General features: G+C 38.6%; 1 pseudogene; it reads left to right on the top strand.

Moving 5' to 3' along the window:
- The first annotated feature begins 5692 nt into the window (after positions 1 to 5692).
- Positions 5693 to 11657, top strand: LOC150013147 (phosphorylated adapter RNA export protein pseudogene; annotated as a pseudogene).
- Positions 11658 to 14924: the final 3267 nt, after the last annotated feature.

Here is a 14924-nt window from a genome sequence, read left to right as displayed (position 1 = left end):
CATTTTATGTTCCTTTCCCCTTTGTCAAATATTAGTTGACAATATAGACCTAGGTTTATTTCTGGGCTCTCTATTCTGTTCCATTGATCTATATGTCTGTTCTTATGCCAATACCAGGCTGTTTTGATTATCGTGACCTTGTGGTATAGTTTGGTATCAGATATTGTGATTCCTCCTACTGTGTTCTTCTTCCTCAAGATAGCTGTGGCTATTCAGGGTCTCTTTTGGTTCCATATAAATTTTTGAAGTATTTGTTCTAGGTATGGAAAATATGTCATTGGCATTTTAATAGGGGTTGTACTGGATCTATAAATTGTGTTGGGTAGTATGGAAATTTTAATGATGTTGATTCTTCTCATCCATGAATATGGTATCGTCGTCGGCAGCCGTCCGTCTCGAGAGACGATGGTGTAGCTTCTTAAGAGTCCATCTGCACCGCCGAGAATGGCTGTGCAGTCTGACTCGGGAGTGACACAGTATCTGTCTCCTCCCGTGTTGAATCGACATCTTGCGATGACACTGGAGTGTCCTCTCCAGTGAAGCTGAAGCTACAGAGCCTGGGCAGGGTGATATGGAGGGTCTGCTGTTGCCCATGCAGCAGACCCCCCCTCTCTTCGCAGCTGAAGGGTCCAAGGGAAAGATGGAGTCAATACAGCTTGGCTTCAGGTGCGCCGCAGGAGTTGCCGGTGTTGACTACAACGTCAAACCACCTTAGGGACTCCAGCTCCAGATTTTCTGTCGGGGTTTACTCCCTTAGCCTTTCCCCTGAAGAGGTATGCCACAAGGCAGCGGAGGTTTTTTGGAATCAGAGTTTTCCTTCTCTGATGTGCCCTGACTGGAAGATCAAACCAGTGACACTTAGCTCGCAGACCGACGCTCAATCCACTGAGCCAAACCAGCCAAGGGCCAGAATATGGTATATGCTTCCATTTATTTGTATTTTTCTTAATTTCTTTCTTCAGTGTTATGTAGTTTTTCGAGTACAGGTCTTTTACCTCCTTGGTTAAGTTTATTCCTAGGTACTTTATTTTTCTTGTTGCTATAGTAAATGGGATTCTTTTCTAGTTTCCACCTCTGATATTTTATTGTTGGTGTACAGAAATGCCTTTGATTTCTGAATATTGACTTTGTACCCTGCTATTTTGCCAAATTCACTTATTAGGTTGAGTCGTTTTTTCATGGAGTCTATAGGGTTTTCTATGTACACTATCATGTTGTCTGCAAATAATGACAGTATTACTTCCTCTTTTCCAATTTGGATGCCTTCTATTTCCTTTTCTTGTCTGATTGCTGTGGCTTGAACTTCCAAGACTGTGTTGAATAGGAGTGGGGAGAGTGGACATCATTGTCTTATGCCTGACCTCAGGGGTAATGCTCTCAGTTTTTGCCCATTGAGTATAATGTTGGCTTCAGGTTTCTCGAATATGGCCTTTATTATGTTGAGGTATGCTCCCTCTATTCCCATTTTGCTGAGAGTTTTCATCATGAATGGGTGTTGTACTTTATCAAATGCTTTTTCAGCATCTATTGATGATCATGTGGTTTTTGTCTTTCATTTTGTTTATGTGGTGTATTATGTTTATTGATTTGTGAATATTAAACCATCCTTGCATCCCTGGGATGAATCCCACTTGATCGTGGTGTATGATCTGTCTAATGTGTTGCTGGATCCGGTTTGCCAATATTTTGTTGAGGATCTTAGCATCTATGTTCATCAGCGATATTGGCCTGTAGTTTTCTTTCTTTGTTGTGTCTTGACCTGGTTTTGGAATTAGAGTAATACAGGCTTCATAGAAAGAGTTTGAGAGTCTTCCCTATTCTTGGATTTTTTGAAATAGTTTAAGAAGGATAGGAGTTAATTCTTTCCTAAATGTTTTGTAAAATTCACTTGTGAAGCCATCCAGTCCAGGGTTTTTGTGTGCTGGGAGTTTTTTGATTACTGCTTCAATTTCACTAGTTGTTATTGGTCTGTTCAGGCTTTTTGCTTCTTCTTTATTCAGTTTTGGAAGATAATATGTTTCCAGAAATTTGTCCATTTCATCTAGGTTGTCAAATTTTTTTGTGATATGGTTGTTCATAATAATTTCTTACAATCCTTTTTATTTCTGTGCTATCAGTTGTGATTTCTTCTCTTTAACTTCTGATTTTACTTATTTGGGTGTTCTCTCTTTTTTTCTTGATGAGCCTGGTTAAAGGCTTGTAACTTCTGTTTATCTTTTCAAAGAACCAGCTCCTGGTTTTATTGATCTTTTGAATTGTTTGTTTAGTCTCTATGTCATTTAAGTCTGCTCTGATCTTGATGATTTTGTTCCTTCTACTCACTCTGGGTTTTGTTTGTTGTTGTCGTTCTAGTTCTTTTAGCTATAGGGTTAGATTTTTTATCTGAGATTCTTATATCCTTTTTAGATAGGCCTGTATTGCTATGAACTTTCATCTCAGGACTGCTTTTGCTGTGTCCATAGGTTTTGGTTTGTTGTGTGTTCATTATCATTAATTTCCAGAAACTTTTTGATTACTTCCTTGATGTCATTGTTAACCCATTCATTATTTAATAGCGTGTTATTCATTCTCCATGAGTTTGAATGTTTTTGAGTTTTTTCCTTAAGGTTGATTTCCAGTTTCAAGCCATTGTGGTCTGAGAAGATGCTTGATATAAATCAGTTTTTCTGAATATGTTGAGGCTTGTTTTGTGTCCTACCATGTGGTCTATCTTTGAGAATGTTCCATGTGCACTTGAAAAGAATGTGTATTTTGCTTCTTTGGGGTGAAAAGTTCTATATATATCAACTAAGTCCATTTGATCTAGAGAGTTGTTCAATGCCTCAATATCCTTGGTGTTTCTTTGCTTCAAAGATCTGTCCATTGTTGACAATTGAGTGTTAAGGTCCTCTACTATGAGTGTGTTGCTGTCTATATCATTCCTGAAGTCTTTCAAAATTTTCCTTAAATAATTGTGTGCTCCTATGTTGGGTTCATATATGTTTACAAGAGTTATATCTTCTTGATGGATTTTTCCCTTAAGTATTATGAAATGTCCTTCTTTGTCTCTTTTTATGGCCTTTGCTGTGAAATCAGTTTCATCTAAGTATTTCTACCCCAGCTTTTTTTTATGTCTGTTTGCTTGAAATATTTTTTTCTATCACTTCACTTTCAGCCTGCATAGATCTTTTGTTCTAAGGTGGGTCTCTTGTAGATAGCATATATGTGGGTCATGCTTTCTAATACATTCAGCTACACTATGTCTTTTGATTGGTACATTTAATCCATTTACATTTAAGGTTATTGTCAATAGGTACTTATTCATTGTCATTTTCCCACTTTGCTCTTGTGTTCCTCTCTGTCTCTCTCTGTTTTTTCATCTTCTTAAAGTAGTCCCTTTAGCATCTCTTGCAATGCTGGTTTGGTGGAGATGTATTCTTTTAGCCTTCTTTTGTCTTGGAAACTCCTTATTTCACCTTCCATTTTGAATGAGAGCCTTGCTTGATAGAGTATTCTTGGTTGTAGGCCTTTGATTTTCATTGCTTGGAATATTTATTGCCATTTCTTTCTGGCTCGCAGTGTTTCTGTTGAGAAATCTGATGACAGCCTTATTGGAGCTCACTTGTATGTTATTAGTTGTTTCTCTCTTGCTGCTTTTAGGATTCTCTCTTTGTTTTTGAATGTTGCCATTTTAATTATGATGTGTCTTGAAGTGGGCCTGTTGGGGTTCATCTTCATTGGGACCCTCTGTGCTTCCTGGACTTGCATGACTTTTTCTCTCAAGTTAGGGAAATTTTCTGGTATTAGTTTTTCAAACAGGTTTTTTATCCCTTGCTCCTCTTCTTCTCCTTCTGGTATTCCTATGATATGTTTATTGTTATGTTTCATGTTGTCCTTCAGCTCTCTTAAAACCTCTTCATTCTTTTTTAGTCTTTTTTCATTTTGTTGCACTGTCTGGGAATTTTTTTCTACATTGTCCTCCAGCTCACTGATCCAATCTTCTGCTTCCTCTAGCCTGTTTTTAATTCCTTCTACTGTGTTCTTCAATTCAGAAGTTGTATTCTTCATTTCCTTTTGGCTCTTATTGATAGCTTCTGTGTTTTTTGTTTGTTTGTTTGTTTGTTTGTTTGTTTTTCATGCAGGTGTAATTCTCAGTAAGTTCCATGTAGTTTCCCTGGAGTTCTTTATGGTTTTCTTTGAGCTTGCTGAGCTCATTGAGCTTCCATATAGTACATTTTTTGAATTCCATGTCTGATAGTTTGCTTTCCTCTATTTCACTTAGCCCTCTTTCTGAGGATTCCTTCTTTCCTTTCGGTGGGGGTTTGTTTCTCTGTCTACCCATTTTTGTGACTCCTATTGTTTGTTGGTGCTTCTTAGAATGATCTGCACTTCCTGGATCTGCCTCTAGTGGCATCAGATCATGTACCAGTCTGAGCCTAGGCAGCTTATTCGAGACTACCAGAGATTTACTGCCTTTGTCTGTTTCCTTTAGTTGTTAATCTATTCAATCTTTATCAGCCATCAGGCTTAAGAACTGAGGGTGGGGTAGATTAATTCCTGTGGGCAGGGCTATTACTTCCCCTCAGGCTGATGCCACTTGGAGCGGAATGGTCTGCCTTCAAATGGGGAATGAGTCAGTACTGAAATCCGGTCGGCTGCTCCCTCAGTTCTCTCCCCAAAGCCACTGCCCCAAATTCTCCCCAAGTGTCTCTTGTCCTCTCTGCCCTCCCTCTGCTTGATACCTGGGTAAGTGGGTGCCAGAATATTTTCATAAGTGGTCTCCTTAAGAGCTCTTTGTCTCCAGCTGTTTATTTCAGGTCAGCAAAAAAAAAACCCTGTGCCTTTTCGCTTTTCACAGCTGGATATTATTTTACTTTCCACTCTGTTGCTATAGACTGGGAAGCCCAGTTGGGGTTTAGACCCTGCCCTTCTCAAGTGGAAGCTTCAGCTGCTGAGCTGTTTCTCAGTCCCTTCAGCTGCCACCCGTGGGAGCCCAGCCAGCCCTTTTGCATCTCTGCACTTCCTACCAGTCATGTTTTGATGAAGCAGCCTTTTCTGTCTCTCCGTAGTTATAAGACTTCTCTCCAGCTAGTGTTCAGTTGGTTATTCCAGATTATTTCTCCACAATTAAATTGTAAGTCCAGATTGATCCTAGGAGGAGGTTAGTGTAGCTTCCACTTACTCCTCCACCATCTTGGATCCTCTCATTCACTCTTTTTAAAAGCAGCAGAGCTTTGGGGAGACTGTAAATTTTGAAGCCATGTCTGAGAAACAAGGGTGTGAATTCATATTCTCCCAAACATTTTTCATATGAACTTGGAAAACTTATTTAATCCTTCACAGCTTCATTTTTGTAAGCATTTTAGTTGAAATAGATACACACACACACACACACACACACAGCCTCAAATTATCAATGTACAACCTAATGAACTATCACCAAAAGAAAGACACGGACCATTGCCAGCCCACCAGAATTCCCTCTTGAGCCCTCTACAATCACTTCCTCTCCAGAGGAACCACTCTCTTGACTTTTAACACTACAATTTAGTATTGTACCCTTTTATCTATAAGAAATCAAATCATATGTATTGTTTAGTGTCTGCCTTTCTTCATGGAGGTACATTTCTGTATCTGTAAAAAGGGGAAAATGATGCCTACCTGACACAGTAGTTGTGATAATGCTGCTGGGGATGGACAACATGTAAGGTGCATGGGTCCCAACCAATTGCCAGAACAGGTGAGTTTGTTGTATTCTACCTAGGTTGGTGTTCACAAGCAGTGTATACATATGTGGAAATGCTAGTGGCAACAAATGGAATGGATTTGGGAACATTTGATAGACCTGGCTGCGTCGAGGTCTATGATTTTAAAATGGCCCATAATCCTGGCATTAAAATCTCTTCTTCTATATGCTGTTTTCTCCTATGGAGCAGTAAAAAATTTCTCCTTCATTAATTGCCAAGCAGGCTCAATGGATTTGTGCACCCAGAAAATTAGGAGGTGACCCAAGCAGGTTTTCAAAGATAATTATAACTGATCTTTCATGAGGCACTCTACATATCACTTCACATATATTATCTCACTTAATTGTCACTACAGCTGAATGAGGAAGGTATCGTATTATCCCCATTGTAGAGATGAGGTACTGAGGCCAGAAAGTTGAAAGTTTAACCAACCACTGAGAGGTGACCTAGGATGTCACCCTGGGCCATTCATCTCCAGAAGACCAGAACATAGATTTTGAACTGCTAATTTGCAGGCCCCTGATACAAGCATATCCTATCATTTTTTACTGTAATTCTTTAGTAAAGGTTATTAACTATAGATTTCAACTTGTTATGGAGAAGTTCTTGGCTTAAAAACTAATGGGGAAGTCTATTACTCTGTCACCTCTAAACTTACTGGGAAATGTCCTCAATATCTGTCATTCAACAGAACTAGGAGGACACAGGCCACATAAATGCCTCATTAAAAGCCCTACAATTGAAAGCCTAATCTATTTTTGTTGTGTGGTACCTGCGCTAGAGCACATCATGTTATCTGAGAAAATTCTTTTGGGGGGAATTTAGTGTCCTCTCTACTTCATCTGCCATTTTCTTCCTTTTGATATTTATAATATATTTACCTGTTTCTTTATTTTTTTTCCATTGCTGACCAGTACTCACAGCCCTGTAGAGTAATTCTATGATGCTACTTCAGAAATCTAGTGAACCTCTGTGAAAACACACTGCCAAGCTTAAGCCTATGAAGTTGCTGGTAAGAGGGGCTATTTGGATTATTACCTACATAAATCCTCTCTCAGCATTAACATTTCTCAGCTTACAAAACCCAAACTAACAAATACTTATTTAGTGCTTTCTTTATGTACTATACCATGCAAGGGACTGTGGGTAAAACAAGAAAATAATATGACATAAACCTCACCTTCAGAGTACTTAAAATTTATTTGGGGAGGACAAAAATGTAGCCACAGAAAGTGAACTATTAGTTCAAAGTAGTAGAAATGTTGTAATACTGCCTATGAGGAAGAGGACATCTAAGGTGGTCTCAGAATAATTACTAGGGCTGTCCAGAGAAAGCAGTATTCACTTCTGAAAAGAGATGGGATTGAAGGTACTCCTTGAGGATGAATAGGATCTGCAGACTCAACTGTAAAACATCCTGGCTGAGAAAACATGGCCTTAACCAAGAACTAAAAAAAGATGAGGAGAGATATGTTAGAGGTGAATGTGTTTGTTTCCTTTTGCTACTGTAACAAACTACCACAAACTTACTGGCTGAAGACAATACAAATTTATTATATAATAGTTCTATAGGTCAAAAGTCCAGAATAGGTTTGGGGGGCTAAAATCAAGGCATTGGCAGAGCTGCATTCCTTTTGCAGACTCTAGGGGAGAATCTTTCCTGGGCTCCTCCAGCCTCTATGGGCCATCTGCATTCCTTGGCCCATGGCCCCTTCCTTCATCTTCAGAGCACATTACTCCAATTTCTGCTTATATCATCACATCTCCTTCTCTGACTCTGACCCTCCTGTCTTCCTCTTAGAAGGACCCTGTGATTACATTGGGTCCACTGGATAATCAGAAGTTATCTTCTTATCTCAAAACTAAATCACATCTGCAAGGTCCTTTTTGCCAGGTAAGATATCATATTCACAGGTTCTGGGGATTTAGGACCTGGACATCTGGCAGGGGCCAGGGGTGGCATTATTCTGTCAACTACAAGTCAGCACTATATTGAGGAAGTTTTTAAGTGTAGACTTTTCGTTACTTTTATTCTGCACAACATGAAACCATTGTCAGTCTGAGGAGTGACATGAGCAAAGTACAAAGTAAAAGGCAGAGCAATGGTCAGAAAAGCATAGAGACAAGGGGACTAATGCCCAGTGTTGAATCTATCACTGACAGTGTGGGGGGGATGTGTTTTTGTCTTTCTGTGTATGTATCACATGTGAGCATGAGAGACCACCCACATGCCCACCCACGTTTGTACTTGGGAGAGCACAGCCTTAGTTTGTGCTAAGTGATTATTTGCTTATCAATGGAAAACAGCCACACAAAGAGGCCTGCAAGTTTCCTGCCTCCCAATATTCCTGCTGGAGCAGGGGTAATATGGAAGTATTTTAGTTTCTGAGGTATCAGTATCATGTTTAAAATATGGGCTATTCAGAGAGCTGGGAACTACATCTCCAGACAACCTTCCAGGTGTCCCAAAGGCATTTTCATTGTTAAGGAGATTTTTAAAAAGTAATCTCTGATGGGCAATTATACAAGCTGTACTGATCTCCCAAAGAGACTGCTTCCATGGATTATAGAGAATATCATTTGGTAGCAGCCGTGAGAAGTGATTTGATTAACAAGGAGCCAGAGTGGTATTCAGGGTAGAGCTGAGATGCTATTAATTAATTCTCCTCTCTGCCATTTGCCCTTTCCATATTGTCCAGAATTTGAAATAAGTTGTCACTCACAGTGAGTTTTGATTCAGATGCTACATTAGAAGTTAGTTAGCTATAGCCATGGATTCATATGGGTGTTAAATTAGAAAAAAAAAAAAAAAAGGTACAAAAGACAAAGCCCAAGAATCAAATGAATTAGCAGACTTGCAATAGGCCAAGATATTTTTAGGGGAGTTCTCATCAACATACAGGCAAGGGGTGGAGCTGCCTCTCTGGCAAAACAAAGTCAGATAGTTCAGGAGTGAGCAAGCCCAAATAGTTTAGCAGCCCATTTGGGGGTTCTATCATCTGCAGAGTTGCTTATCTAGGGTAAAGTAATTAAGATGGATCAGATAGCTGCCTTCTAAGACTTGATAACATGGAATTTTCAGAACAAAAGTATGTGTTTTCTGAAATGGGAGAGAAAATTATAATGTTGGTATTCAGACTCAGAGGAATTATATTTGAAGGATGGACGTTTTGAAATGAAAATGTTTCCCTGTTTCCAAGGCAGAATGGTGCAGAAGTTATTTTGGTGATGTCTAACTATATGATGTTCAATAGCAAAGACATATCCCCATAGAGAAGCCTGGAAGTCTCCGAGGGAAAACATAAATATTCAGCTGTGCTTTTAAAGACTTGCTATTTTCCTTCTTAATTGTGTTCACCTTTTAAACAACAACAAACAGAAGCCAAAAAACTTGGCAGAGGGTTGCTTTTTAAGGAGAATGTAATCTTTGGCTGCCAAATGAACATGCCTCTCTTTTTTCTTTGGTTCTTTTCACTTTTATTTCCCTTTAAAAAGTAACACTTCCCATTTTATTCATTCAAGAACATCTTGCCCTTCAGCCATAAAGAGTACTCAGATTTCAGAATGTGGGGGGTTCCAAAGAGGACAAGTCAAGGGCTGTGTTTATTATTATCATCATTATTGTTATATTGTTGCATTAAATTATAATAAACATCTTTTAAAATCCAAGGTATGGGTTATTAGAAATTCACTATATTGAGAGAAACATATATAAACAAATGACTACATAATGTAATAAAGCATTTGTACTTAAAAATTACTACAAGTATTATCATCATCAAAGAAGATAACCTCTAGTGAATTTGTACTTGTATCTGCCATCTTTAAGAAGTCCTTCACCCATACAGAAAACCAAACAGACTGCAAAGCAGTAGCAGCCTACACTTTTGAACCTATTTCCCATGCTTGGGGCCCTGACATCAGGGAGTAGTCACAGCGGTAATGAGGGAGAGATTCTGAGAAGAAGATGACCTTGAGTCAGATCTCCTGCCACCTGATGTTTCTGCTGTACTTTGCCTGGAAGTCGCAAGGCTCCATGTCTAGTTAGGTGTCTCATGTATGCTACTCCTAATTTTCTGGTTGTTAAACCCTCTTCCCTATATACCCAGAGCACATATCTGGGAAAGTGAGTTCTAAAGGTGAAGCACAATCTTTTTTACATATCATTCCTTTAGAGCAGCAGAAGCTTGGCAAGAGCATTAAAGAACTGTCGGGGGACTTTTATGCTAAAGTCTGTTTCCTAACTGTAAAAGGTTCTACCTCTTCTTACTGATTATATTGATCAAATCACCACAGGCAAGATGGAGTTTGGGGAAACTGGAGGAAAGGCAAGCAGGCCAGATGCTAGGTTTAAAGACTTGGGGGAGAGTGCTCAAATTATTGCGAGATTTACAGAAACTGAGTGGAATGTGTATTCTTTGACGAACTGTGAGTCAGGCATTCTGCAAAGTAATTGAAATATCTATTCATTTGGTATACTCTTCAAAATCAAATATGAGGTTCACAGCTGTGAAAATGAAGGATTTGCAAAATATTACCCCAAAACATTATTGTTCCACAACCAGTGAGTGGCAAAGCTGGACTATTGACTCCAGACGACTTTTTACCTTGACAATAATAACACTTGGGTAGTTGGTAACACACAGTAGATGTTTCATAAGTGCTTATTAACAGGTCACATGTTCTGCTCTTGTCTTTGTCGTTGCATTTATACGCAAGTCTAGTTCAAAAGCATTTGCATTAAAAATAAAACTTCAGTCCCAATTCTCTGTGCTGCACTGTGGGAACGTGGTACGGGACGCAGGCAACAGGGAAGATGGGCAGCTTCCTGACTCAGATTCTGCCATGAGATGGCACCGAGTGACAGGCCACTGCAGGTATCAAAAGCACTGGTGGGGACAGTGCAGTGAGGCCCTTCCAGGGGACAGCAGCAGCCTGTGCACCAGTATCCCATTATCAGACTGTTAAAGGTGTTGACTCAAGGGAAGAGGTTTTTCCAATTCAGATGATGATAGCTGTTTGGAAAAGCAAGCAACAGAAATGTTTTAAGCCCACCTCCCAAAACAGAGCCTTTTCAGTTTGGCCAGAGCAGCCAGAAACTGCCTTTTGCTGGAGGGAAGAAGGTTAACAACACATAAGGTGTTGTGCCGCAGGGGCAGAATCAAGATGTAATGGCCACTGAACCTGGTATCTTGGAAGTAGAAGGCAGACAACCCAAGACCTACAATTATTTACTTGCTAAGAAACTTAAGAGGAAGTTTCAAAAATATACAAAAGAATTAGACAAAAAACTAGGTGAATATATATGTGGTGGCAAGAAAATGGCTTAAAGGAAGAGGAAAATGGGCAAGGTCATCCCAAACAGAAATAACCTATCAAAGACAGACTAGGGGACATACCAGAAATGAATTATTGAAGCTGGTATGAGATCCCAGAGGACAATTCACAGGAGAAAGTGGCTGATGAGATTTCTTTCAGGTTGCAGGAACCAAAGACAGATCTGATAGCCCAAGTAGTGATATAATTAGGAACAAAAAGGCAATTGAATTCTGATGGAAACTGCCGAAGCTGAACGAAATGGTGGCCTTTTTATAATGAATGGTAGTTGAAGAACACCAGGTGAAGTTTTCCTGAATCTCCTGAAAAATGTCCTTATATTAGTGAGGAAAAAATTAAGGACATATTTTTACATTGAAAATCAAATGAAGTATGAAACTAACAAAGTTTCTGGAGGAGAACACAGGTGTTAGTGAAAGAGATGAAACAAGCTATTTATTAATTCAGGGTGATGATACATCATGAAACTATTGCAAGTGACAATAATGAGGCCTGGCCTCTCTTGATAAATCATGAAAAGGACATGGAGAAACAAAGCTGGATACAGAGAAAGCCATTGGGGTTGATCATTCTCATGATTTGGACAGTTTTTAGTACATTTTGAGGAATAAACCTTTCTAAAATAACATTCCAATAGACCATTGCTACTGAAAAAATTTAAATAAAACTTTAAAATTTGGAAGAATTGTTACTTTAAGAAGCAAATCTTTAAAACTCTCACTTATTTAGGTATGATTTTCATATCAATACATAATGAATACATCCATATATTTAGTTAACACTAAGTTCCTATAGATTTTCAATACCTCTCTTTGCTTTAGGCACTTACTACAGCTAATCTATTTGCCTTTCTGACCTATTGCAGTTTATTTATTTTTTTCTTATTTTTTTCTAGTTAAAATTTACTACCCTTAAGTGGAACTGTTGAATTAATAAAAACCAAAGCTTTCAGGGGTTTAAAATGTTCATTTCTCTTAGTACAGTCTTGGCTATATTTATTTATATGATTAAAAAATGATTAATCTTAAATGTTATCCTAATTTTCCATTTACTCATATATGAAGTATAGCCTGTGGTCTGTTATTCTCAGCATTGACCACTTCTTTATCTTTATTCTGAAAAAGCATATCTTTGAGTAAGCAGATATTTATATTCCTCTGATTTTTAGTTGGTTGCTCTTCAAGTAACTCTACTAAATTGTTCAATTAGAATCTTAAAAGTACATCTAGTATGGAAATTTACCTAGTAGATATTATATCACAGACTAATTGGTATTGTCCAGAGTTAGGTTGTCAGAGATAATGATATATTGTCACTCTCATTATTATTATATTGTTCCAGTATACCAATTATATTAGATGCCAAGTGACAATCATAGAGCTGCCCCCACAATGATCTTGCAATTTCCCATTGAGCTTGTTATAGGAATTTGAAGAATGGGATTCAAAGCACTGACAAAGACTTGGATTCTATTCATAGAAAAGAAACATGGTGACTGAGAGTCAATAGTGCTTATCCCATAGAAAGTTTTTCCAGATCAGGAAATTGCACGCACAGCTGCTATCTTACTTGGTGAGACCATAGCATGCCAGCAGACACCCTGAAATTGTGATGGTCAAAGATCTCAGATTCTAGTCCTTGCACATCCACTGATTTTCTATGTGACCTCAAATAAATCACTTTACTTATCTGGGTCTCAAATTTCCCATCTATAAAATAGGAACATCTAATGCCATGCCATTCAAGTTACAAAATTACTGTGAATAACAAGTGGGATGGTATATATAAGCATGAATTAAAAAGTACTGAGAACTAGAGATGTTAACTGCTACTGTAATTATCATTAGTCAGCCTTGTGGGATAGCGGAGGACATCTAAAGACAGGAGCATGAAGTAGAAATAAAAATAAAAATAAAAATAATTGGATAAGGCAAGGGAACTATATATGGCTAAAGAACTGTTCTCAATCTTCCTGTAATCTCTTCTGTGACACAGAAATTGCCTCCAAAAAGACTATACCCCTAGCATTGGCCTGATGATTCAGTTGGTCAGTTGATTGGAGCATTGTCCTGTACACCAAGAGGTTCAGTTCCTGATCAGGGCACATACCTGCATTGAGGTTCTGTCCTGGTCAGGGCATGTATGGGACACAACTGATCGATGTCTCTCTCTCTCTCTCTCTCTCTCTCTCTCTCTCTCTCTCTCTCTCTCTCTCTCTCTCTCTCTCTCTCTTTCTCTGTCAATATATCCTCAGGTGAGGATTAAAAAGTTTTGTTAGCTCAAGGCAGAGGGGTGTTGCCTATGTAAAAGAGGAATTTGATTCTCCCTTGTTTTCAGTCACTCTAAGACCTTCTAGCAGAAAAGAATATAATAAATGGAAACAGAGGCTGATATAATTGTTGGAGGGCTGCAGAAGTAAAGATCAGGGGGAAATTACTGCTGATTTTCAGGAACTCTGGAAGTACAGGGGACATGGACAAACTATTATAATGATCCTAAATATTTGTCTTCAACTTCCAAATGACTCAGGTGCTTACCTAGAAAGCCCGTGGCAAAATCTTCCCCAGGCATCTGTCAGTGTCCCCAGGCTGCTTTTCTTCTATGCTTATATTTCCTGCAAGTAATTCCTACTGGAATAATTCCTATTGGAATTTAGTTGGCAAGGGGTCCTAGGAAGTGTATGTCCCAGGCTTCTCCCCAAGGGTGAGAAGGGATACATAATTGACAAGAGACACTCACACACTACTGCTCTTCAGAACAAATTTCTTTAATGACACTGGGATGAAAAATCTAATCTTATAAACCAGGGGTTCCAAATGTTAAATCAAAAGTATTTGAGAGTGGGAAACAACACTATATTTCTATATTCTCATATGTTAAACTGTTTCCATATTTCAAAGATTCCAGTGATTAGGTGTTGCAACTTTACTTTAATAAGACCTTTAAAAAACAACATAAAAGGTACATACATGTCAAATGTAAGACTTGTCCCCAACACACTATTGATAATAATGTAAAGATTAGGCTTAAGGAAATATGATGTTACTCATATTTTTAGTTCCAGTGGAACGAAGTTGGAAATTATTATTTCTTCTAACATACCTGTGCACCAGTGATTTTGAACCAGTATGCCATGCAGTGCCTGACTATTTACTCAGGGGCACTGACCTCTTTTTCCTTAGATTGTCAAATTTTTTTAAAAATGACAACAGCCACCACAACAATAGCTGTCTGGTGTGAATGAATCAAAATTATACCTATTTTTTGTCAGATTGGCAACAAAATTTTTTTGGTGTGCTGCAGAATTTTAGTAATTAGTTTATGTGCACCACAAGATGAAAAAAATTGAAAATTGCTTCTCTAGACACTTAGTATCTTATCCTTTTTAAAAAATTGGGTCAAGATCAAGGCATTTCACTCTACCACCAAAGAGGCCTGGTGGACATGCTCAAGGATGGTCACTATAGGAGTGATGGAGAGCATGTTTCATTGACCACAGCAGAGAAAGAAGGGAAAAGAGGGACTGTCACAGTCTCTCTCTTTACGTGGAGTTTCTTATAATATACTAGAAAGAAGTAGTGAATTTTTTATTTTCTTTGCTCTCCTTCTGCCCCCTTCTGACCTTTATCTCTAGAGTGCAGGTGGTTCTCTTCCTCCTGGAATAAGCGTAGTCTTCTATCTGTATTTCTTTTGGGAATGCTGTTCTTCAGGGATGCTTCTGATGCCCTGGACTCAGAAAACATATGGAAGGTTTAAATCTGTAGTAGGCATTGCAGAAAATGTTGTTTCCTCAATATTCTTCTTTGGGGTCTCAGCTTGGCTCTGGATGAGAGCCATGCAGTAGTAGCATGGTCAGATCTG

Source organism: Furipterus horrens, unplaced genomic scaffold, assembly GCF_987537825.1.
Source record: "Furipterus horrens unplaced genomic scaffold, mFurHor1.1.pri manual_scaffold_4, whole genome shotgun sequence".
NCBI lineage: Eukaryota > Metazoa > Chordata > Mammalia > Chiroptera > Furipteridae > Furipterus > Furipterus horrens.
This window is presented reverse-complemented; position numbering and strand designations above follow the sequence as displayed.